Source organism: Anarhichas minor, unplaced genomic scaffold, assembly GCF_050575085.1.
Source record: "Anarhichas minor isolate MPS153535 unplaced genomic scaffold, ASM5057508v1 ptg000023l, whole genome shotgun sequence".
Taxonomy (NCBI): Eukaryota; Metazoa; Chordata; class Actinopteri; order Perciformes; family Anarhichadidae; genus Anarhichas; species Anarhichas minor.
In genome coordinates this window covers 1,709,574-1,733,582 of record NW_027466469.1, presented here as the reverse complement: position 1 = coordinate 1,733,582, position 24,009 = coordinate 1,709,574, and the positions used below count along the sequence as shown (strand labels likewise).

Here is a 24,009-nt window from a genome sequence, read left to right as displayed (position 1 = left end):
AGAGCAGATTATCATTTTCATTTAAATAATTTAACTGGATTGAATGCATATTAATTGCAAATAGAAGATAGGCCACAATTCTACCAGCTGTACAGTAACAGTGGAAGTTAATATTAAGCCGTACAGTAACAGGGTTCAATGAAAACTAATCACTTTATTTTGTACAGGCGATGGTTCTTGCTACTCTTGCATATCTCTGTTTTTATGACTAAAACTTTTGAAAATGAGACCTCGGTCTCAATTGATTTTGTCTAAATAAAGGTTAATAATAATAATAATAATAATAATAATATTGATTTAAAAAAAAAAAGAAGCTACCTAGCCAGCTGTTCAACTAGAGCTGAAATACTGATTAATCACTGAATAATAAATTAGTTTTTTTGCTTAAAGTAAATATTGTCTGATCACTTAATTTTATTCTCAGAGTACATCAGAATGCTACATTTTAAAGCTCATATTTAAAATAACCCCCCCCCCCCCCCTTCAGGGTTTCGACCTTTTTCACCTCTCATGATATTAAACACAATCACGTTAAATTAGCATCGGTTGCTCATTAACCGTTTTCTCCTGGCATCGATATGATTGGCAGAGACGTTGGGGTATTTCTTTACTATGATCTACTTCAGATAGTCTAAAATGACAATATTTTTGCAGTAAATACCAACATTAGGGTTAATTTACAGAGGCAGGGTCCTATGTCTGGAGGAGGGACTTAATACACATTTGGTGAACTGTCTTCATCCACAGCAATATTTAACACTCACTAAACCCACAAGTGTCAACATTTTTTAAAGTAACTACATAGATAACTTATGTTAGCTTAGTTAGTGATATCATGTAGTGAAGCTGAGGCACACGTTATTCATAATTTGCTTGGTGTTTTCAATCAAATAATTACACTCAAACATTACATTGATACTGTCATGGTAATACTTACTTTTTTTCTTTTAATGTCAGAATGGAAACCAACAACAAACACGACCTCAGGTAATTGCATAATTTGTTTCGATACTGCCTGTGTGACAGTAATGCATTACACTGTAACGTCCTTTTACCGTGTCCATACATCTAAAAGCCCTTTCCAGTATGATGCACGTGAAGCCACGGAGGCTGCACGACATCTCCTGTCTCTGATTTCAAGGGCCATACCTGAAGAACCTCAGGGACAAAGGCAGGGACAGAGTCAGGTTATGGAGAGATCCTCAGTGCAAACTGAAATGGCCAGGTAGACAGGCATGCACTCATGTCAATGAGCCAGTTAAATGTGTCATTAGTCTGGTTTTTACCATGATGGCAGCAGTACAATTACGCAACTGTCATATAACATTAATTATGCCTTTATTTACCCAAATCAGTGTTGTTGAGCTTTTTAGAAAGTTATCTGGTTAAGGGCAACTGTTGTGTTCTTTACTCTGGTATACTTGGATGTGGTGCGCTTGGTTGAGAAGTACAACAATTCAAAAGTAATATTATTCTTCTAAAATCATACAGGTCCTTCCCTGGATTCTTTAGGGGCAAGAAACGACTTCAACCCAGAGGTCACATGCCTGCAAAGGTTTTGAAAATGTGGAAGCTTTTTGAGCTGACTTTTTTTTTTAATGGCATCAAAAGTTGAAATGACTCCGTCCTCAGCGGATGAGTTGACGTTCATGCAGGCAGGCTTGGGAAAGAGGACTTTGTCAGTGACATCTGACTTTACACATGCAGAGGTATTTTATAGGCTGAAGCAGGCACAATGCCTAATGTGTTGTCAAGAGTAAGAATTTTGTCTAATGTTTTTCACGTGATAAAACTGTCCCAAATTGTTTTTATTTTAATGTAGTTGTCCAGTCTACTAAAAACCAACTTTCCAAAGATGGCACATCTCGAGGACAGATGGCTACTTTACAAAGCATCAGGTTCATAATTACTGTACTTAAATTGAAACATATTTTATGTTTATTGTACCTACAACCAAAAGAGGAGGAATACATCATGCTTTGGGGTCATCCCCAAAATCAGTCGTTTTAATTTGTTTGTGTTTTCACAGGTGGAAATGGAAGGAGAAAACTCTCTGCTGTTCCTCTGGAGGCTGAGGGCTACACTGGGTCCATACTGAGATGTTCCTCTACTGCAGGAAAGACCATGCTCTATATTGTTCCTCTCCAAGATGAACTACAGCTAACACCTCTTCCTGCAAGTGCACCAGAGTTTGCACTGATGCCGAAAGCAGTAGAACTTTAGTCCTTGATAAAAGTTTTTAACAGACTTTAATACAACTAGAATTGTAAACGTGCCTGCACTATTTCACATTCAGGATGAAGATTTGGTGTTTGTTGAGGAAGTGACATCTGGACCTGTTTCAATATCTGCTGGATCTGCTTCATCATCCAGTGAAGACCACTGCCCTCAGAAGGTAGAGTAGTTAAGATTAAGATTAGCCATCTTTGATGTTACAGTTATTGCCCATAACTTTGGTATAAGTCCGTATTTCATATGTCCGCATGTAGGAAGAAGAGGTCCAATGCCCGATATGCACCCATGTCTTTCCTGTCTCAGACATCGAGGGACATGCAAGCTGTTGTGGACAACGGTAATTGTTTTTGACTGGTTTGACAATTTTTCCTACTCTGAAGATAAGCCATATAAATTGGTTTGTGTCATGTCGATTTATTGCATTTACTATATTTAGGCATAGATGGCAAGATGCAAAAGTCTGGTTTACACACCCATTGACAGCAGTGTTATCATGCAAGATTTGTGTGTGAAGATGAATAACTATTGCCTTTATTCTTATAGTAGTGAGGACAGAACCTGTCAAAGAGACACACTTCATACTGATATGGATCTTATTTCATGGTAAATTATTTCATGGTATATTCATTTATTATGAAATACTGTATTTATATGTTGGTATTAAATACATTCCAATGTGAGGCTAATTTCAAGATTTTAAACTTTTTACAGCGAGGAAGATGTTATCAAGTGGGTAAGATCACAGGTGGACTCCAGCAAGACGTTTGAGATTTGTGTATCCAGAGACAACATGGTGGAAAGAGGTCTGAAGTTATGGAAGCGTCAAAAAAATGGCAGTCCTGTGAATCCCTTGAGGATCACATTCCTGGGAGTACCAGGGATCGATACGGGGGCCCTGAAGAAGGAGTTTCTGTCAAGTGAGTAGTTGAGCATCACCCTAATAAATAAAATGCAATATAAGTGTGAAGGACACAGTGAAGTTACTTGGTAAGTAAAGTAAAAACCAAATAAATTTAAAAAACTACATTTTGATCACAAAAAAAACCTTCCTCCTGGTTTCTTTTCTGATGTTGTAAACTGTTAACTGTTAATATAAAAGCTTTCGTTCAATACTGCTTTGATTTTATTTCCTTTATTCATTCATTAAGCTTTATATTTCAATTCAAACTATCAAGTTATCTACATCAGTTATATTTGTAAATTAATTTACTGTATACGCAGTATACAGTATACGTTTTTAGTAGACTGGACAACTACATTAAAATAAAAACAATTTGGGACAGTTTTATCACGTGAAAAACATTAGACAAAATTCTTACTCTTGACAACACATTAGGCATTGTGCCTGCTTCAGCCTATAAAATACCTCTGCATGTGTAAAGTCAGATGTCACTGACAAAGTCCTCTTTCCCAAGCCTGCCTGCATGAACGTCATTCTAGTTTCATAAGCAAAACTAACAAATAAATTATTCTCAGTTGATAGGTCTAACAGACAGTGGTTTTCATTGGCTGGAAATGAGAGCGAAGCGTCTTGACATTCCTGATCTTTGGCTTCCAATAGCAACTGGATTGTGTTGTACCGCTTCATGTGCTAACAGAGTATTTCATTGGATGTTACCGCACGGTCCAGCCCGTGGGTTCCGCGTGTACTTTGAACAGTGATGGGGCGTTGGAGGTAACCCCCTGTTCCCTCGTTGTTATCATTTTTTCCAAATATGGCATTACATTAAACTAACTAATAAACAATTTTTATATCAGGCAAGGATCACCCTACCTAATTTTACTGAAATCTAGTAAATTCTGAGCTGCAAGGGCTGAACAACAACTTTAGCTTGATTCAGTGATTTAGTGAGTACACTGTAAAATCTAATTAGTTAACCTTACTTAAAAAAACCATGCAAACCGATTGCCTTGAAAAAAGCAAGTAAAGTAAGGTACTCATTTCATTCAAGTATAAGTATACTTACACTCGAGTTTCAGTAACTAAAAAAAACGAGTGAAGAGTACTTGAAACTTTACTTAAGATGTACTCTTGACTTAGTAAAGCCTACTCAGAATTACTATTTCAAACAACTAAATAATTTCAAGTGAACTATACTTTGTGTGTATTCCAAGCAACACATTTATTTAAGTCAGGCTAACTTATGTGACATTTACTTCTACTTAATATTTCTCAGTTGTATTTACTTGAACACTAAAATCATTTACTTGGTAAAACCATGCAAACCGATTGCCTTAAAACAACCAAGTTCATGTTACTCGTCTAACTTAAGTATGTCAAACATCCTTTAAACAATAATGAAAAACAGGTTCCATTGTCTTCAAACAATCACATTTACACATAATAAATCAAGGTAGTGACAGTTCAAAGTTCTAGTATATGATTTTTTTATTTTAACATTTGGATTTGGTTCAGATAAAAACATTTAGTAAAATGTACAATTTGATCATCAAATAGACATGTACTGGAGGTTCTATATTTCACAGAGGAACAACTTTTTCACAATAGCAATTTAAAACACCAAATGCTCAGCTATGTTACACTGCTTTGCCAACTCACTGCTATAGGAGTATTGTGAACAATGGAGTCTGCTGGACTGTTTTTTTTTCCCCCATCAGCCTACATATGCCAGCATCAAAATCAGTGATGGTACAGTTATCTGCCATCAATACTTGCCAGCTGTAGTATAAATTGGGCTTTATAAAAATAAATGCAATTATAATACTGAAAAAGAAAAATCCAACCCTGATCTTTAACCTAACATACAGTCCTGAAACAACAACGTTAATACTGTAATAGCTATAAAACGTTGTTGATAGACCAAACTTGGTAAAGAACCAACGGGCTGACAACTACAAAGTGGCTTCATTCAGTTAGCAGAACAGTATGAAAGAGAAAGGACTCTGGCATTGGATCACACACTTTTTTAACATACACTGGCACACCGGCAGCCTCTGGACATGACTTGCTGATGAATCCATGGGCTAACTATTTGAAACGAGTGCCTTAATATAGTTAACGTAACAAAAAGCAACTGAATCTAATGCCAAACGTCAACACCTTTATACAGTAATTTACGTTCTAACTATTTTTAAGAGTTTGCAGTTTTGGTGGGAGTTTGTCTTGTGCCAAGCGTCACTCTTTGAATGAAGTTGAAAGTGTTTTTCATGGCTTTAGGGTATTCAGTCCAAGTGTAAAGAAAATGACAACCCAAACAAGAGGCAAAGTGCTTGAGGTAGATTCAGGAGATCACCCATTACAATACCTTCCTCAACAATGGTGGAAGTAGACACTGGGTCAAGGTGGAGTTGATTTGGAGAGAGGGACATCTTCACTGATGTTCGTCAGCACCCCAACAGATACTTGTGCCCAGGCATCATCCCTGTCAGAATCCTGTGTAAGACCAAACGGAAACAACATTACAACAAGGAAATATAAATTGTCACTGTGTCATATGTCCCGTCTACGCTGCCTTCCAGCCTTGCCCATAACGTTTTCCTTTCACACACCTGCATTTAGTAGTTGTATCCACATTAGTGAGCCTAAAACAGTTTTGACCAGTTTACAGATGTCCAGTAAAGAAGATGAAAGAAATTAAGTATTGAAGTCTTCCTCACACTAAATATTCTTTGCCATCCTCGTTAGATTGTATTAGCTAATGTATTCGAGGGAGAGATATGATCTACCTCTTGTGCATTATACACAACCGGAGATGGCAAGCAGGCTTAGCACCGTTGAGCTGAGCAGTGCAACCCGGTGGCATGGACTGCGAACGGAGTTAGTTCAATATATGGCTGCTTCACCTTATGGGTGATGCTACCAGTCTAGCTCATGTGAAGCCAGGAAAATACACCTTTATCCATATGCATTAAAAAAAAATGTTAACACATTTTTGGGGGGCATTTCTGCATTAACAGTAGACAGTAACAGTAGAGAGACAGAAAAGGCAGGGATGAGAGAGGCGATGACATGCAGCGAAGGCCTCCATCCAAATCAACTTCCGGCCGCTGTGGTTGGGACTCAGCCTTGCTGGTCTATTAATTCTAATAAAATTGTAGCATTAACGCTTTGTCAAAAACTGCTCTACCGCTGATTATAACTCCTTAAGCCTAAATATCCTCCAAATTATAGGCTACTGGCATCTCACCTTTAGTGAACCGGCATCCAGTGTTGACGAAGCAGCTCTTTAAGAGCCCTCAGGCAGTTACCGTGAGCACTTCTTCTGAAAAGGACAAAGAATATTTAAGTTAAAAGGAAGTTGTACTTATATGTTGTTATTTAGAGACAAATCCCTTGATAAATGCATGCTTTACCGGCATCACAGGAATAAACATTTGATTTTGTTAAACTAATCTTTTTGACACAGGTGAAAGAAGCTAGCTAAGACCACCAATATCCCTGACAGACAAAATAAATGACTGGGTCATAACGTATACAAGCCTCCTCGATATAATTGTGGGATTTTTTTGTTTTAAGTTACCATAAAAAGGAGATTGAGATGATTTCTCCTTCATTATCAGTCTCAGACAGCTTAATGTAGCTGACAGCTCGAGAGGGGGAAGGAAAGGTCGTTAATTTGCGCATTCAGTGAGGCTAAAGAGCGGTGTGCGCGCGCAGCTGCAGCTTTTAAGCACTTTCACTGGAATCGAATTAACGTTGAATGAAGCCGATGGCTACTCGCGTCCATGTGAAAAACTATGGGTGTGTTGGAAAGACTCTGTTACAACGGCACTAGTCATTAAATACACAGACGTAGCATAGCCTACCCTAACTGTTGCGTTCACTCCCGTGATATTATCGTTTCCTTCAACCACGCTTTGCATGATATATAAAAACATGTCCGCTAACGTCATACACCCATCACGTGACGTAAAATAATATAACTAGACCGCTAACGAAACAAACAGTACTGTTAAATAGTCTTCTAGTTGTCTACCTAACGCGGCTGCAAACTGCACGTTTCAACAACACCGTGTTTAACGTCGCTCTCAAAGCACGGTTCATGCTGCATTCACTTGTAACTCGGAATTTCCAAGTTGTAATGTCGTGCGACCTGCGACCAAAATACGTTGGCTGTGTCAACTCGAAGAAAACCGAACAATTAAAATGTACATCGGACTTTCCACTTTCGTTATGGAAAAATTAAAATATGTTTTCAGGCGAACCTGGAGCAGTGGTGGGAACAGCTAACGTTAGTCTTTAGGCTACCGCTAAAACATGCCTGAACAAGTTTAGCTAAGCTGATGTGCAGTGACTGTTAGCTAAGTCAGCTAGCGTTGGCTAGTTAACAATTAAAATATGTTTGCAGGCGAACCTGGGGCAGTGGTGGGAAAAGCTAGTCTTTAGGCTACCGCCAAGACACGCCTGAATAAGTCTAGCTAATAGACGAAATGTGCAGTGAGTGTTAGCTAAGTCAGCTAGCGTCGGCTAGTTAACGATTAGCAAGCGTTAGCTCACGCTAGCTAACATTGGCAGCAGTCAGAAACATAAACATTTTACACACAGTTACTGTTTGCTTGATGACTTACCTTAATATTCTCCAAAAGACAAAATGAATCTTCACAAAAGCCAAGTGGTTTGTCTTTCTTGCCTCAGCTACCGAGTCCGCCGATCCACCATCTTGAGCGCACACATGGACTGAATGTGGGCTTCTGCGCATGCTCAGACCTCAGACGTTTTTTGTTACTTGAGTGTTTGAAGTTAGCTTAACTCCAAACAATAAAGTAAATAGTTTTTTTCCACCCGCAATTAACGCTGACTTAGTAAAATCTAGTAAGAAGTCATATTTTGGATGACAAAGTAAAGTTAACTAATTAAATGTAAGTCTGGACAACTATTACATTTTACAGTGTAGAAAGGTACTCGTTAGCATATAAGATACAAAAATATGTATTTATTTTATTGTAGGTATGCCTATATACACTTCCTGCATAATTCAATCACACATTTTTACAAATTGGTTGGACTTTTTATATGTCAACCTTGTCTGCTGACGGACCTCATGAGATGACTGTGATCATAGCTCCCAAATAATAAAACTAGTGTATTCCCTTGTTGCATTTGTTGGCTCAAACACTTTCCCAGGGCACTCGGAAGTTCCCAGTTTGGCATATTGAGCACATGTGTCATCTGAATGAAGTAATTCACAGCCAGATGCTGACTGGCTATGGCCTCGCTGCCTTCATCACAACAAGACCACTGTTCTCACACTGGCTCTCTGCTCTATGTGATCTCCCTCTCTCTCTGTCTGTCTAACACACACACACACACACACACACACACACACACACACTCACACACACACATATGATGAATAAATAATCTGTTCACCTGATTTTTAAACTATAACTTGAGTTCCATTTATCTTTTAGAGACAGGAGGAGAAGAGAGAGGGAGGGGAGAGGAGAGGAGGACAGAAGGAGAGAGGAGGTTTGGGTTTTCAAATTCCCTTAATTGATCCAGGAGACACCAGATCACTGTCACATCATCAATTAAAAATAAATAAATAATAAAACAACTCATCTGAGGACAGAAACATATAAACGTATCATAAATAAACAATCAGCTCTCCCTTCTCCCCCACGGAGCATGACACCGCCCCAACAGCCCAAATGCGGCTGAAAACCTGCACATTGTCCATCATCTGATAGTAAGTGTATTCCACACTCAGTCGGGCCTTCAGCAGTCCCTCCAGAACCGGTACCAGCTCCACACTGCCCGCACTCTGAGCCCGGTTCCTGCGTGTTAGCCAAATGGCCAACTTAGCAATACCAGACAAAAAGTTCATCAAAGTGTGTACAGTGTTCATCCTAGCAGAGTATTTCGGACCAAAGAACCCATTCGTGCACATTACTAACTTTGCTTCTTCCCACAAGTACTTGTTAAACAACTAATTTAACATGTGCATACATGCCACTATGCACAATATCAATTAGTAAAGTTACATCAAGTTTCTACTTTAACAAAACAAAATGGATCAAAGAGAGTAATACAGGTGTGATGCAGGGGTGTGTAAATGTAATGTCTCTGGAGAGACATTTGTCCAACGATGGCCCAAAGACAGACAGGATGTGGACGAGTAAACAAACCTCAGAAAATATGTTTTCATTTTATTTCAAACTGATGTTTGTGTCACTTATTTTGAAAATCTGGCTTCCTGTCTCTAATATATCACAACAATGCAGGAAACCTGTGAAAACAGCAGGTCCACGTGCTGTCAATCTGTGGACACTGGAGGACCACATAGGAACAAGGACAGGGTCCAACCTGACACCCTCAAACCTCCATGCAAACATGCATCTCTATATTATTGGACATTATATGAGACCGTGTTTTTTAAATAGGCCTGAGTGGAGACTTAATGTGTGGTTAACCCCTGGGCATGTCACGTGACTCTCAAACGCGACAGGAGAGTAGTTGTATTATTTGAGCTCACGTGGATATGGATATTCCTCTTAAAGTTGTATTTAATGTCTGTTTGTGCAGCGGAGGACTTTTGAGGACCTGATGGAGACTCTGAGGTGAGAACTAGCTGTTCTCAGCAGGGACCTGAACGTTCCATCGTTACCATGTTCACCAAATTTTTCTAAATTCAGTCTGTTCCAAGTTGATCAGTCAGAAAAAGCAGAAATATCTACTTTCACTCGACGAAATCTCCCAAGAAACACCTTCAAACCAGGATTTATTTGCATCGCTCACTTCCTGATAAAGGTTTGAACAAATTTGCAGGAAAAAAAATTTATATACTTTTTCCACCACTGTTTTTTGTGTTTCTCTATGTATTTATAGACTTTCTGAACCGATGTTTATCCTAATATTGATAATATTTTCAGTTATCAGTGTATATTAATCCACAAGGACTGACTTTTGACTGTTGAGACCAAGTTTAAACAAGTTTATCTGAACCAAAGCTGCTTTCTTCGTTAGCTAACGTTAGCTTCATAGACCCGACCGTCCAGCGTTAGCTTGAACTGAGAAATGCTAATAGAAATATTGTTTCTTTATATTTATATAACTTCTAGGTGATACGGATCACAAGTGATGCACGCATGATAATATATTTAATCCATATTAACTCACAATTCACACATTTCCTACATACTTGTGATATTTTTCATATATAAGGCTATTTTACACGTAAAGTTGTTCATAAATGTGTCAATTTTATGTCTTCGTGCCCTGAATATTAACACGATGAACAGCAGAGAGTGAAACAACCACTAAAAGATATTTTCTATAGAAAAAGTGCTGATATGTTTCTGACTTTTAGTCAATCAGCAAGACAGCTCTGGCGTAAACCTCGCTGTGTAAAATGTATCTGAGTGTAGATGTACTCTGTGTAAACTGTAATAAAGCTTCCAGACTGATAGTAATTATATACACACGTTTACAATAAACAGCTGATAGAAATCAGTACAATACACAGCCTAATCCATGTGCTCATGAATTATGAAAACAAAATGGTGGTGTGAATATCAGAGCAGGTCAGGTGTCATTTTAATCATGTGACGGTAAACTGTGTTGTGTTCAGTGAAACTGTATCAGTGGTGACTGTGTTCATGCAGCATGTAGACATATGGAAGGCCTCCTGCAGTAACAACACTGAAACAAATGCAAACATGTTGCACTGTACTGGGTTTGTTTCTGCTAATACTTTTGCGAGCGTATCATTTATTGTATGACATTTACTTTCTATCTAGTCACACTGCTTTGTGCTACTGATCCTTTCAATGTGATATGTGATGTGAGAAATGACTATGATATGGATCAGTGGTCTGAGGGTTGTCTGTGTTTTTACCCTCAGATGGCATTACGGTGCACCTACGTCCAGGTCCAGGTCCCGGACCCTTACCGGCCCGGCGTCTTACGGACCATCCTCAGGATCAGAGATCTGATGAGCTCCTCACCTAGTCCCCCACCAGACTACAACCCTGGCAGCACGGACACAGTCCCTCCAACCGGGAGCACGGTAAGAACAAAGAACCTGAACGTCACACAGTTATTTTAACACTTTGATAAGTTTCTTCATCATCTCCCATTGAGACTCATATTCCGAATGTGCTGTGTATGTCCAAAGAAGAAGAAAACGGTTTGCTCATCTTTATTGTTTTTGGACGGTGTGTTTGGCTAACAGCTAACAGAACTGCCTGCAGAGACAGAGTTATTCTGAGCCTTTTTATCGGGCATCAACATCACGTTTACTTCTGTATTGTCAAAAGAAATAGACTTGAAGTCTCGGTTACGAGCACAGAGCTGATTCACACGTCTGCGTAGATTAAATTGCGATTTAAAACGCGTCTGATACACAATTTTGGGTTGTATTTATTCAATCAAAAATTACAGCAGTGGTCGTTGCACACACACCTGGGAGAGATCTATTACTGCATAGGGGCACTGATCCTCCTTAATTCAATATGTGATGTGAGAAAGTCTATATGATGTAACAGTCCTTGGTTTGTTTCCATGATGTGGAGCAGTGGTCTGATGGTTGTATTTTGTTTTTTTAAACCTTCAGGCGGGACGACGCTTCACGTGGAGGACTTTCCTCGTCCCGGACCCCAACCTCCCCGACGCCCCACGGTTCATCCTCCGTAGGATCCCAGCCTCACAACGCAGGACTCCTTCCTCCTCTTCTGTCTTCTCCACTCCTATCTCCTCTCCCTCTTCTTCTAGCTCCTCCTCTCCCTCTTCTTCTAGCTCCTCCTCTCCCTCTTCTTCTAGCTCCTCTTCTCCCTCTTCTTCTAGCTCCTCTTCTCCCTCCTCTTCTAGCTCCTCCTCTAGTTCCTCTTCTAGCTCCTCCTCTCCCTCTTCTTCTAGCTCCTCCTCTCCCTCTTCTTCTAGCTCCTCCTCTAGTTCTTCCTGTACCATCCCCCCAAGTTCCCCTCAAGGAAAGAGAAGGTACGTTTATTATTATTCAGCACATTTCTGCAACAAGGCCATTCAAAGTTTTCTAAACAAGACATCAAAAGCATTGAGACAAAAGTAACACGACACACAATGACATTTAAATACAATTAAAAGCATTAAAGAGCCAAGACAACAGGAAAGTAAGAAAAGCTAAAATAGAATAAGAGGAATAGAAAACAAGACTAAAGACAGCGGTGAATAGAAAGACTTCAGCCTTGATTTAAAAGAAGTGACAGTTGTAGCCGACTGGTAGTTTATACCAGATAAATTAAGTTTTTATAAATCCTGCTGAGACATCAATCTTAAATCCTTGAGATATTCTTATGGTGCTAGTAGGCCGACTTTGTGGTTGTCTTCATGTGAGTCCATGACTACACCTAGATTTCTGTCTTGGTCTCTGGTTTTCAACATTGTCGATCTAAGCAGAGCGCTGACTTCTACTTTTTACTCTAAAACAACTACACCAGTGTTGTCTTTGTTTAATTGAAGAAGAATCTACCACATTCAATTGTTGATTGGTCCAATGCACTCACTCTGTGCTTGTACTGGACAATAGTCTCCTGGTGATATGGTTATGTAACATTGTGTGTTATCTGCATAATTTTGGTAACTTATTTTGTTGTTTTTCCAAAGCTCCTCTAATCAACCTCAGGGACCAGGTGAGCCTTTGAAGGTAAGTCCAGGTAAGCGTCAGCTAGTATGTGACCACCTTGAGTCGGAAGAGGTAAGGAACAGGAGGCTTAATCCTGCGTGGAGGAACCAGTTTAACAGCTGGTGGTGCCACACTGGACCTCCAGGTGGGTCTATCAAGGTAAGTCCCCCTAAACCGACTCAGGGACCCGGTGAGGCTTTAGAGGTAAGTCCCGGTGAGTTACGGCCGTTAGAGGACCATCCTGAGCCGGAGTGGGCGAGGAACATGAGGCTGTATCTGGAGTGGAGAGACCCGGTTGACAGTTGGTGGCGCAACAGACACACAGCACCTCCAGGTAACCACCATCACACACACAAGCACCATTATTCATTTGAGTTAAATTTAGGTGACTTTGAAGTTACTTATTTAGAGTCTTGAACTGTTGAGGAGGAGAGTGTGTTACGTTTTATTAGATTGTGTTAAGTTTTATTTGAGTGTATTAAGTTTTATTAGATTGTGTTAAGTTTTATTTGATTGTATTGTCACTGCACCGAGACTCAGGCAGGGTGTCTGCACACAGCGAGTGGTCTGGGGGGAATAGCGTGAACCTCCAACGTGTTTCGACCCTCCAGGGAAGCTCCTCTGTGCAGAGAATTAATAGGATGTCCACAGCATATCAAGGGGGTTCACATGTCTGTCGACGCCCACCCTTAGTCCGACAAGAGTCCTCAGTGACAAGGAGAGGAGGAGAGTGTTAAGTTTTATTAGATTGTGTTTTATTAGATTGTGTTTAGTTGTATTAGATTGTGTTTTATTAGATTGTGTTTTATTAGATTGTGTTTTGTTGTATTAGATTGTGTTTTATTAGATTGTGTTGTATTAGATTGTGTTTTATTAGATTGTGTTTAGTTGTATTAGATTGTGTTTTATTAGATTGTGTTTAGTTGTATTAGATTGTGTTTTATTAGATTGTGTTTTATTAGATTGTGTTACGTTGTGTTAGATTGTGTTTTATTAGATTGTGTTACGTTGTGTTAGATTGTGTTTTATTAGATTGTGTTTAGTTGTATTAGATTGTGTTTTATTAGATTGTGTTTTGTTGTATTAGATTGTGTTTAGTTGTATTAGATTGTGTTTTATTAGATTGTGTTTTGTTAGATTGTGTTACGTTGTATTAGATTGTGTTTTATTAGATTGTGTTTTGTTGTATTAGATTGTGTTTTATTAGATTGTGTTTTGTTGTATTAGATTGTGTTTTATTAGATTGTGTTTAGTTGTATTAGATTGTGTTTTATTAGATTGTGTTTTATTAGATTGTATTGTGTTGTATTAGATTGTGTTTTATTAGATTGTGTTACGTTGTATTAGATTGTGTTTTATTAGATTGTGTTTTGTTGTATTAGATTGTGTTTAGTTGCATTAGAGTGTGTTAAGTTGTATTAGATTGTGTTTTATTAGATTGTGTTACGTTATATTAGATTGTGTTGTATTAGATTGTGTTACGTTATATTAGATTGTGTTACGTTATATTAGATTGTGTTTTATTAGATTGTGTTTTGTTAGATTGTGTTTTGTTGTATTAGATTGTGTTAAGTTGTATTAGATTGTGTTTTATTAGATTGTGTTTTATTAGATTGTGTTTAGTTGTATTAGATTGTGTTTTATTAGATTGTGTTTTATTAGATTGTGTTTTGTTGTATTAGATTGTGTTAAGTTGTATTAGATTGTGTTTTATTAGATTGTGTTTTATTAGATTGTGTTACGTTATATTAGATTGTGTTGTATTAGATTGTGTTTTATTAGATTGTGTTACGTTGTATTAGATTGTGTTTTATTAGATTGTGTTTTGTTGTATTAGATTGTGTTTAGTTGTATTAGATTGTGTTTTATTAGATTGTGTTACGTTATATTAGATTGTGTTGTATTAGATTGTGTTACGTTATATTAGATTGTGTTACGTTATATTAGATTGTGTTTTATTAGATTGTGTTTTGTTAGATTGTGTTTTGTTGTATTAGATTGTGTTAAGTTGTATTAGATTGTGTTTTATTAGATTGTGTTTTATTAGATTGTGTTACGTTATATTAGATTGTGTTTTATTAGATTGTGTTTTGTTAGATTGTGTTTTGTTGTATTAGATTGTGTTAAGTTGTATTAGATTGTGTTTTATTAGATTGTGTTTTATTAGATTGTGTTACGTTATATTAGATTGTGTTTTATTAGATTGTGTTTTGTTAGATTGTGTTAAGTTGTATTAGATTGTGTTTTATTAGATTGTGTTTTATTAGATTGTGTTACGTTATGTTAGATTGTGTTGTATTAGATTGTGTTTTATTAGATTGTGTTTTGTTGTATTAGATTGTGTTAAGTTGTATTAGATTGTGTTTTATTAGATTGTGTTTTATTAGATTGTGTTACGTTATATTAGATTGTGTTGTATTAGATTGTGTTTTGTTGTATTAGATTGTGTTAAGTTGTATTAGATTGTGTTGTATTAGATTGTGTTAAGTTGTATTAGATTGTGTTGTATTAGATTGTGTTTTGTTGTATTAGATTGTGTTGTATTAGATTGTGTTTTGTTGTGTTAGATTGTGTTTTGTTGTATTAGATTGTGTTAAGTTGTATTAGATTGTGTTAAGTTGTGTTAGATTGTGTTTTGTTGTATTAGATTGTGTTAAGTTGTATTAGATTGTGTTAAGTTGTATTAGATTGTGTTTTGTTGTGTTAGATTGTGTTTTGTTGTATTAGATTGTGTTGTATTAGATTGTGTTTTGTTGTGTTAGATAGTCTCCTCCGCGAATCGCCACCTTAACGTGGTGGAGGAGTTTGAGTGGCTCAGTGATCCTGGGAGCTATGTTGCCCGGGGCATTAGCCCCTGGTAGGGTCTCCCAAGGCAAACAGGTTTCAGGGGAGAGCCCAGACTAAGAGCGGTTCAAAACGACCCTTATGATAAGTAGCCCACGGACTTTAGCCACCTCGCCCGGACCAGGGAAGATTTATTTGATTGTATTTTATTAGATTGTGTTTTATTAGATTGTGTTAAGTTGTATTTGATTGTGTTTTATTAGATTGTGTTAAGTTGTATTAGATTGTGTTAAGTTGTATTTGATTGTGTTAAGTTGTATTTGATTGTGTTAAGTTGTATTAGATTGTGTTGTATTAGATTGTGTTAAGTTGTATTAGATTGTGTTTTGTTGTATTTGATTGTGTTTTTTATTAGATTGTTTTCCAAAGCTCCTCTAATCAACCTCAGGGACCAGGTGAGCCTTTGAAGGTAAGTCCAGGTAAGCGTCGGCTAGTATGTGACCACCTTGAGTCGGAAGAGGTAAGGAACAGGAGGCTTAATCCTGCGTGGAGGAACCAGTTTAACAGCTGGTGGTGCCACACTGGACCTCCAGGTGGGTCTATCAAGGTAAGTCCCCCTAAACCGACTCAGGGACCCTGTGAGGCTTTAGAGGTAAGTCCTGGTGAGTTACGGCCGTTAGATGACCATCCTGAGCCGGAGTGGGCGAGGAACATGAGGCTTTATCTGGAGTGGAGAGACCCGGTTGACAGTTGGTGGCGCAACAGACACACAGCACCTCCAGGTAATGTGAAGCACCACAATCCAGACAAGCACCATTATTCATTTGAATTAAATTTAGGTGACTTTGAAATGACTTATTTAGAGTCTTGAACTGTTGAGGAGGAGAGTGTGTTAAGTTTTATTAGATTGTGTTAAGTTTTATTTGATTGTGTTAAGTTTTATTAGATTGTGTTAAGTTTTATTTGATTGTGTTAAGTTTTATTTGATTGTGTTAAGTTTTATTAGATTGTGTTAAGTTTTATTAGATTGTGTTAAGTTTTATTAGATTGTGTTAAGTTTTTATTAGATTGTGTTAAGTTTTATTTGATTGTGTTAAGTTTTATTTGATTGTGTTAAGTTTTATTAGATTGTGTTAAGTTGTATTTGATTGTGTTAAGTTTTATTTGATTATATTGTCACTGCACCGAGACTCAGGCAGGGTGTCTGCACACAGCGAGTGGTCTGGGGGGAATAGCGTGAACCTCCAACGTGTTTCGACCCTCCAGGGAAGCTCCTCTGTGCAGAGAATTAATAGGATGTCCACAGCATATCAAGGGGGTTCACATGTCTGTCGATGCCCACCCTTAGTCCGACAAGAGTCCTCAGTGACAAGGAGAGGAGGGAGTGTTACGTTTTATTAGATTGTGTTTAGTTGTATTAGATTGTGTTTTATTAGATTGTGTTACGTTGTATTAGATTGTGTTTAGTTGTATTAGATTGTGTTTTATTAGATTGTGTTTTATTAGATTGTGTTACGTTATATTAGATTGTGTTGTATTAGATTGTGTTTTGTTGTATTAGATTGTGTTTTATTAGATTGTGTTACGTTGTATTAGATTGTGTTTTATTAGATTGTGTTACGTTATATTAGATTGTGTTACGTTATATTAGATTGTGTTTTATTAGATTGTGTTTTGTTAGATTGTGTTTTGTTGTATTAGATTGTGTTAAGTTGTATTAGATTGTGTTTTATTAGATTGTGTTTTATTAGATTGTGTTACGTTATGTTAGATTGTGTTGTATTAGATTGTGTTTTATTAGATTGTGTTTTGTTGTATTAGATTGTGTTAAGTTGTATTAGATTGTGTTTTATTAGATTGTGTTTTATTAGATTGTGTTTTATTAGATTGTGTTACGTTATATTAGATTGTGTTGTATTAGATTGTGTTAAGTTATATTAGATTGTGTTGTATTAGATTGTGTTAAGTTGTATTAGATTGTGTTGTATTAGATTGTGTTTTGTTGTATTAGATTGTGTTGTATTAGATTGTGTTTTGTTGTGTTAGATTGTGTTTTGTTGTATTAGATTGTGTTAAGTTGTATTAGATTGTGTTAAGTTGTATTAGATTGTGTTTTGTTGTGTTAGATTGTGTTTTGTTGTATTAGATTGTGTTGTATTAGATTGTGTTTTGTTGTGTTAGATAGTCTCCTCCGCGAATCGCCACCTTAACGTGGTGGAGGAGTTTGAGTGGCTCAGTGATCCTGGGAGCTATGTTGCCCGGGGCATTAGCCCCTGGTAGGGTCTCCCAAGGCAAACAGGTTTCAGGGGAGAGCCCAGACTAAGAGCGGTTCAAAACGACCCTTATGATAAGTAGCCCACGGACTTTAGCCACCTCGCCCGGACCAGGGAAGATTTATTTGATTGTATTTTATTAGATTGTGTTTTATTAGATTGTGTTAAGTTGTATTTGATTGTGTTTTATTAGATTGTGTTAAGTTGTATTAGATTGTGTTAAGTTGTATTTGATTGTGTTAAGTTGTATTTGATTGTGTTAAGTTGTATTTGATTGTGTTAAGTTGTATTAGATTGTGTTTTATTAGATTGTGTTAAGTTGTATTAGATTGTGTTTTGTTGTATTTGATTGTGTTTTTTATTAGATTGTTTTCCAAAGCTCCTCTAATCAACCTCAGGGACCAGGTGAGCCTTTGAAGGTAAGTCCAGGTAAGCGTCGGCTAGTATGTGACCACCTTGAGTCGGAAGAGGTAAGGAACAGAAGGCTTAATCCTGCGTGGAGGAACCAGTTTAACAGCTGGTGGTGCCACACTGGACCTCCAGGTGGGTCTATCAAGGTAAGTCCCCCTAAACCGACTCAGGGACCCTGTGAGGCTTTAGAGGTAAGTCCTGGTGAGTTACGGCCGTTAGATGACCATCCTGAGCCGGAGTGGGCGAGGAACATGAGGCTTTATCTGGAGTGGAGAGACCCGGTTGACAGTTGGTGGCGCAACAGACACACAGCACCTCCAGGTAATGTGAAGCACCACAATCCAGACAAGCACCATTATTCATTTGAATTAAATTTAGGTGACTTTGAAATGACTTATTTAGAGTCTTGAACTGTTGAGGAGGAGAGTGTGTTAAGTTTTATTAGATTGTGTTAAGTTTTATTTGATTGTGTTAAGTTTTATTAGATTGTGTTAAGTTTTATTTGATTGTGTTAAGTTTTATTTGATTGTGTTAAGTTTTATTTGATTGTGTTAAGTTTTATTAGATTGTGTTAAGTTTTATTAGATTGTGTTAAGTTTTTATTAGATTGTGTTAAGTTTTATTTGATTGTGTTAAGTTTTATTAGATTGTGTTAAGTTTTATTTGATTGTGTTAAGTTTTATTAGATTGTGTTAAGTTGTATTTGATTGTGTTAAGTTTTATTTGATTATATTGTCACTGCACCGAGACTCAGGCAGGGTGTCTGCACACAGCGAGTGGTCTGGGGGGAATAGCGTGAACCTCCAACGTGTTTCGACCCTCCAGGGAAGCTCCTCTGTGCAGAGAATTAATAGGATGTCCACAGCATATCAAGGGGGTTCACATGTCTGTCGATGTCCACCCTTAGTCCGACAAGAGTCCTCAGTGACAAGGAGAGGAGGGAGTGTTACGTTTTATTAGATTGTGTTTAGTTGTATTAGATTGTGTTTTATTAGATTGTGTTACGTTGTATTAGATTGTGTTTAGTTGTATTAGATTGTGTTTTATTAGATTGTGTTGTATTAGATTGTGTTACGTTGTATTAGATTGTGTTTAGTTGTATTAGATTGTGTTGTATTAGATTGTGTTTAGTTGTATTAGATTGTGTTGTATTAGATTGTGTTAAGTTGTATTAGATTGTGTTTAGTTGTATTAGATTGTGTTGTATTAGATTGTGTTAAGTTGTATTAGATTGTGTTTAGTTGTATTAGATTGTGTTAAGTTTTATTAGATTGTGTTTTATTAGATTGTTTTATTAGATTGTCTTTTATTAGATTGTGTTACGTTGTATTAGATTGTGTTAAGTTTTATTAGATTGTGTTTTATTAGATTGTCTTTTATTAGATTGTGTTACGTTGTATTAGATTGTGTTTAGTTGTATTAGATTGTGTTACGTTGTATTAGATTGTGTTACGTTGTATTAGATTGTGTTTAGTTGTATTAGAGTGTGTTAAGTTGTATTAGAGTGTGTTAAGTTGTATTAGAGTGTGTTAAGTTGTATTAGATTGTGTTTAGTTGTATTAGATTGTGTTTTATTAGATTGTGTTTCGTTGTATTAGATTGTGTTTTATTAGATTGTGTTTTATTAGATTGTGTTGTATTAGATTGTGTTACGTTGTATTAGATTGTGTTGTATTAGATTGTGTTTAGTTGTATTAGATTGTGTTTAGTTGTATTAGATTGTGTTTAGTTGTATTAGAGTGTGTTAAGTTGTATTAGAGTGTGTTAAGTTGTATTAGATTGTGTTAAGTTGTATTAGATTGTGTTACGTTGTATTAGATTGTGTTTAGTTGTATTAGAGTGTGTTAAGTTGTATTAGAGTGTGTTAAGTTGTATTAGATTGTGTTTAGTTGTATTAGATTGTGTTTAGTTGTATTAGATTGTGTTTTATTAGATTGTGTTACGTTGTATTAGATTGTGTTTTATTAGATTGTGTTTTATTAGATTGTGTTGTATTAGATTGTGTTACGTTGTATTAGATTGTGTTGTATTAGATTGTGTTTAGTTGTATTAGATTGTGTTTAGTTGTATTAGATTGTGTTGTATTAGATTGTGTTTAGTTGTATTAGATTGTGTTGTATTAGATTGTGTTTTGTTGTATTAGATTGTGTTTAGTTGTATTAGAGTGTGTTAAGTTGTATTGGATTGTGTTTTATTAGATTGTGTTTAGTTGTATTAGATTGTGTTTAGTTGTATTAGATTGTGTTTAGTTGTATTAGATTGTGTTGTATTAGAGTGTGTTAAGTTGTATTAGATTGTGTTTAGTTGTATTAGATTGTGTTTAGTTGTATTAGATTGTGTTTAGTTGTATTAGATTGTGTTTAGTTGTATTAGATTGTGTTAAGTTGTATTAGATTGTGTTAAGTTGTATTAGATTGTGTTTTATTAGATTGCGTTTTATTAGATTGTGTTGTATTAGATTGTGTTTTGTTGTATTAGATTGTGTTGTATTAGATTGTGTTTTGTTGTGTTAGATTGTGTTTTGTTGTATTAGATTGTGTTTTGTTTTATTAGATTGTGTTGTATTAGATTGTGTTGTATTAGATTGTGTTTAGTTGTATTAGTATGTTTTGTTGTATTAGATTGTGTTGTATTAGATTGTGTTGTATTAGATTGTGTTGTATTAGATTGTGTTTTGTTGTGTTAGATTGTGTTTTGTTTTATTAGATTGTGTTGTATTAGATTGTGTTTTATTAGATTGTGTTGTGTTGTATTAGATTGTGTTGTATTAGATTGTGTTTTGTTGTGTTAGATAGTCTCCTCCGCGAATCGCCACCTTAACGTGGTGGAGGAGTTTGAGTGGCTCAGTGATCCTGGGAGCTATGTTGCCCGGGGCATTAGCCCCTGGTAGGGTCTCCCAAGGCAAACAGGTTTCAGGGGAGAGCCCAGACTAAGAGCGGTTCAAAACGACCCTTATGATAAGTAGCCCACGGACTTTAGCCACCTCGCCCGGACCAGGGAAGATTTATTTGATTGTGTTTTATTTGATTGCGTTAAGTGGTATTTGATTGCGTTTTTTATTAGATTGTTTTCCAAAGCTCCTCTAATCAACCTCAGGGACCAGGTGAGCCTTTGACGGTGAGTCCAGGTAAGCGTCGGCTAGTATGTGACCACCTTGAGTCGGAAGAGGTAAGGAACAGACAGGTTAGTGTGAACCCTCCCATATAACAGGTAACTATTAACTTTCATAATTTCATCGTTACTGATGGATAACTTATATGATCACCTTTATTCTGTGAAGATTTTAACTCCACTTCCTCTTGTCTGTATTTGTTTTTATAGAGAGGAGGAGAGGTGGAGGGCAAGTGTGAATCCTCTCATAAAACAGGTAAATGTTAATTTTCATATTTTTTTTCTGATACTGATGGATAATTTATATGTTCACCTTTATTCTTTAAAGATGTTAGGTCTACTTCCTGTTGTCTATTTGTTTTCATGAAGAGAGGGGTGTGAACCTTTTTATGCAAAAGGATCACATAAGTATCATTTCTTATTTTCAGATAAGATAACTTGTGTTCCATTTGTCTTTTAGGGAGAGGAGGTTTTCAAATGCCCTTTATTGATCCAGGAGACACCAGATCACCGTCACATCATCAATTCAAAAAAATAAAAATAAAACTCATCCGAGCCCTGACTTTTTCATGCTGTTTTACTTCACATTAAAAAGGGCTTTATTTTGAAAATAAATTTACCCGGAAGTCGCTGTATTCTGACATCGGCTTGACGTTGGTAAATCCTCTGTCCTGTGGAATAATTAGAGTGGCATTCAAGCTGATGTGATTAATCCTTGCGACTACTGGGAAGCCCGTCGACCCAAACGGGTACCATGCTGATAATAGTAGGAATAGAGTGTGCATGCCCGGCATCGTAATTCAATGTGTAACGTTCACCATGCAGGCTGCGTTAACAGGGACTGACTGATCTCACTGGGAGTCTTTAACGTGACAGACATATTGCTGTAGATTTTTTTTTAATTATTAGAAACAAATTGAGCATGTCTATATTCCTGCACCATTAATGGCATGTCTCTTTATATATCTTCACTTACAAACTTGATTTTTGATTGCAGTGCGAGAAATTTGCTTTTAAAACGTTTTTTTGTTTGCGTAATAAAGACACAAATATACCTTCATACATTTCGAGCTGCATAAGCCTCAAATCAACCTCAGATAAACTTTGGAATATATTTGTGTACAGACCTTCGGAGCTTACAGTATGAACAAGAGGAATGATAACAGCAAGCGATCATTTTAACACCAATACTTTGCATGCTGGGAAGTATTTCCCAATAAGAAAGCAACACTCCTGAGGAATTTAATTTGTAAGTGAACGAATTTTAGTTTCTGAAATGATAACACAATGAGGGCTGATTTGAAACTTACAAACCTATCTAATTACACTGATTTAATGATAAAAGATTGAAGAGAAAAGATAAAAGAAAAGATAAAAAAAACAAGTAAACATCTGAACATTTTGACTTTATAATGAATCCCTGATAAAGACTAAGTTATCAGGTTAAGTTATGTTATATTTGTACGTCTCAACAATAAAAAATCGTAGAGATTTTACAGTGCAGCACACATGCAGCAATAGCAACATCAAGGGATGCTGTTTGCTCCTAAAGGTCACTTCTCCTGCAATTGTTTTTTTGTTTCAAAACCAAATTTTCCTCATCTAACATTCAACATATCTGATCACGCCCTACAGTGTCCATTCACGAGCAGTCTCCCTCCTGTTAAATGTATTATAATACATATTTCTCATGATCAAGGCTTATTTCCTCAACTCCTGAGCTCTAATCATAAACACTTTCCTCCACTCCACTTCACTCCCTTCAGGGCACCGTTCCACTTCATGGCTAGATGGAATATTCATAAAGACTCTTCAGACTCCAGCTGACACACACGGACATCCGCATATGCTCGACATATGCATAAAATGTGCATTAGCATGGTTTTATTCCTGTCTTGCTGATGTGGGGAGTGGATGTTTACAGGGCTTTTAATGGAATCCATCCTTTAGAGTGGCCATCACATTGCATGTAATCTCCCAAAGTCTCTTTGAAGATCACAATTTACAACCCGCGTGACTGACAGCTACCCAAATTTATCTGATGCACAGCAGCAGAACAGTTTTGGATCGTCTTTGCAGAGCTTTCCGTCCGGTCTGCAAGTATATAAATTGGCAAACACGGCGTGAAGCATATGCCCCCCCCCCCCCCCCAACAAATGTGTTTCTTTTTTGTATGTGGCCTAGAAATTTCATAAACCATAAAGCCACAAAAATGTCCTCTGGGAGTGTGAGATACAAGGGAATTTGACAGTTCATGGAAGCACATAATCAGTCATCGCACATCATTCCAGTGTCTTGGCTCTCAATCGCAAAACATGACGACTCTCTAGCTCCATCTGTTGAGACGTTCTCATCACTATGGACAGGACGCCAGTGATTATGGATACAGAAGTTACAATCCAGCTAGAGGAGAGTGCTGAATTCTTGCAAGGCATTGAAGAACACAAATGTCAGCTGAGATAATGATTCACTTGCAGCCACAGATTCTTACGTAAGAGCAGTAATTCTTCAAACACGCTCGACTGGATAAACTAATGAGGGCCGGGTCAACGTTCTCATTTGTCTCTCGTGAAACGAGATTTAAAAAATTTTACTATCTGTATAATTCATGGTCTGGACAGGGTGATGCGCATCCC

General features: G+C 37.0%; 1 pseudogene; it reads left to right on the top strand.

Annotated features, from left to right (window-relative positions):
• Positions 1-10,986: 10,986 nt before the first annotated feature.
• Positions 10,987-19,325, top strand: LOC142955246 (uncharacterized; annotated as a pseudogene).
• Positions 19,326-24,009: the final 4,684 nt, after the last annotated feature.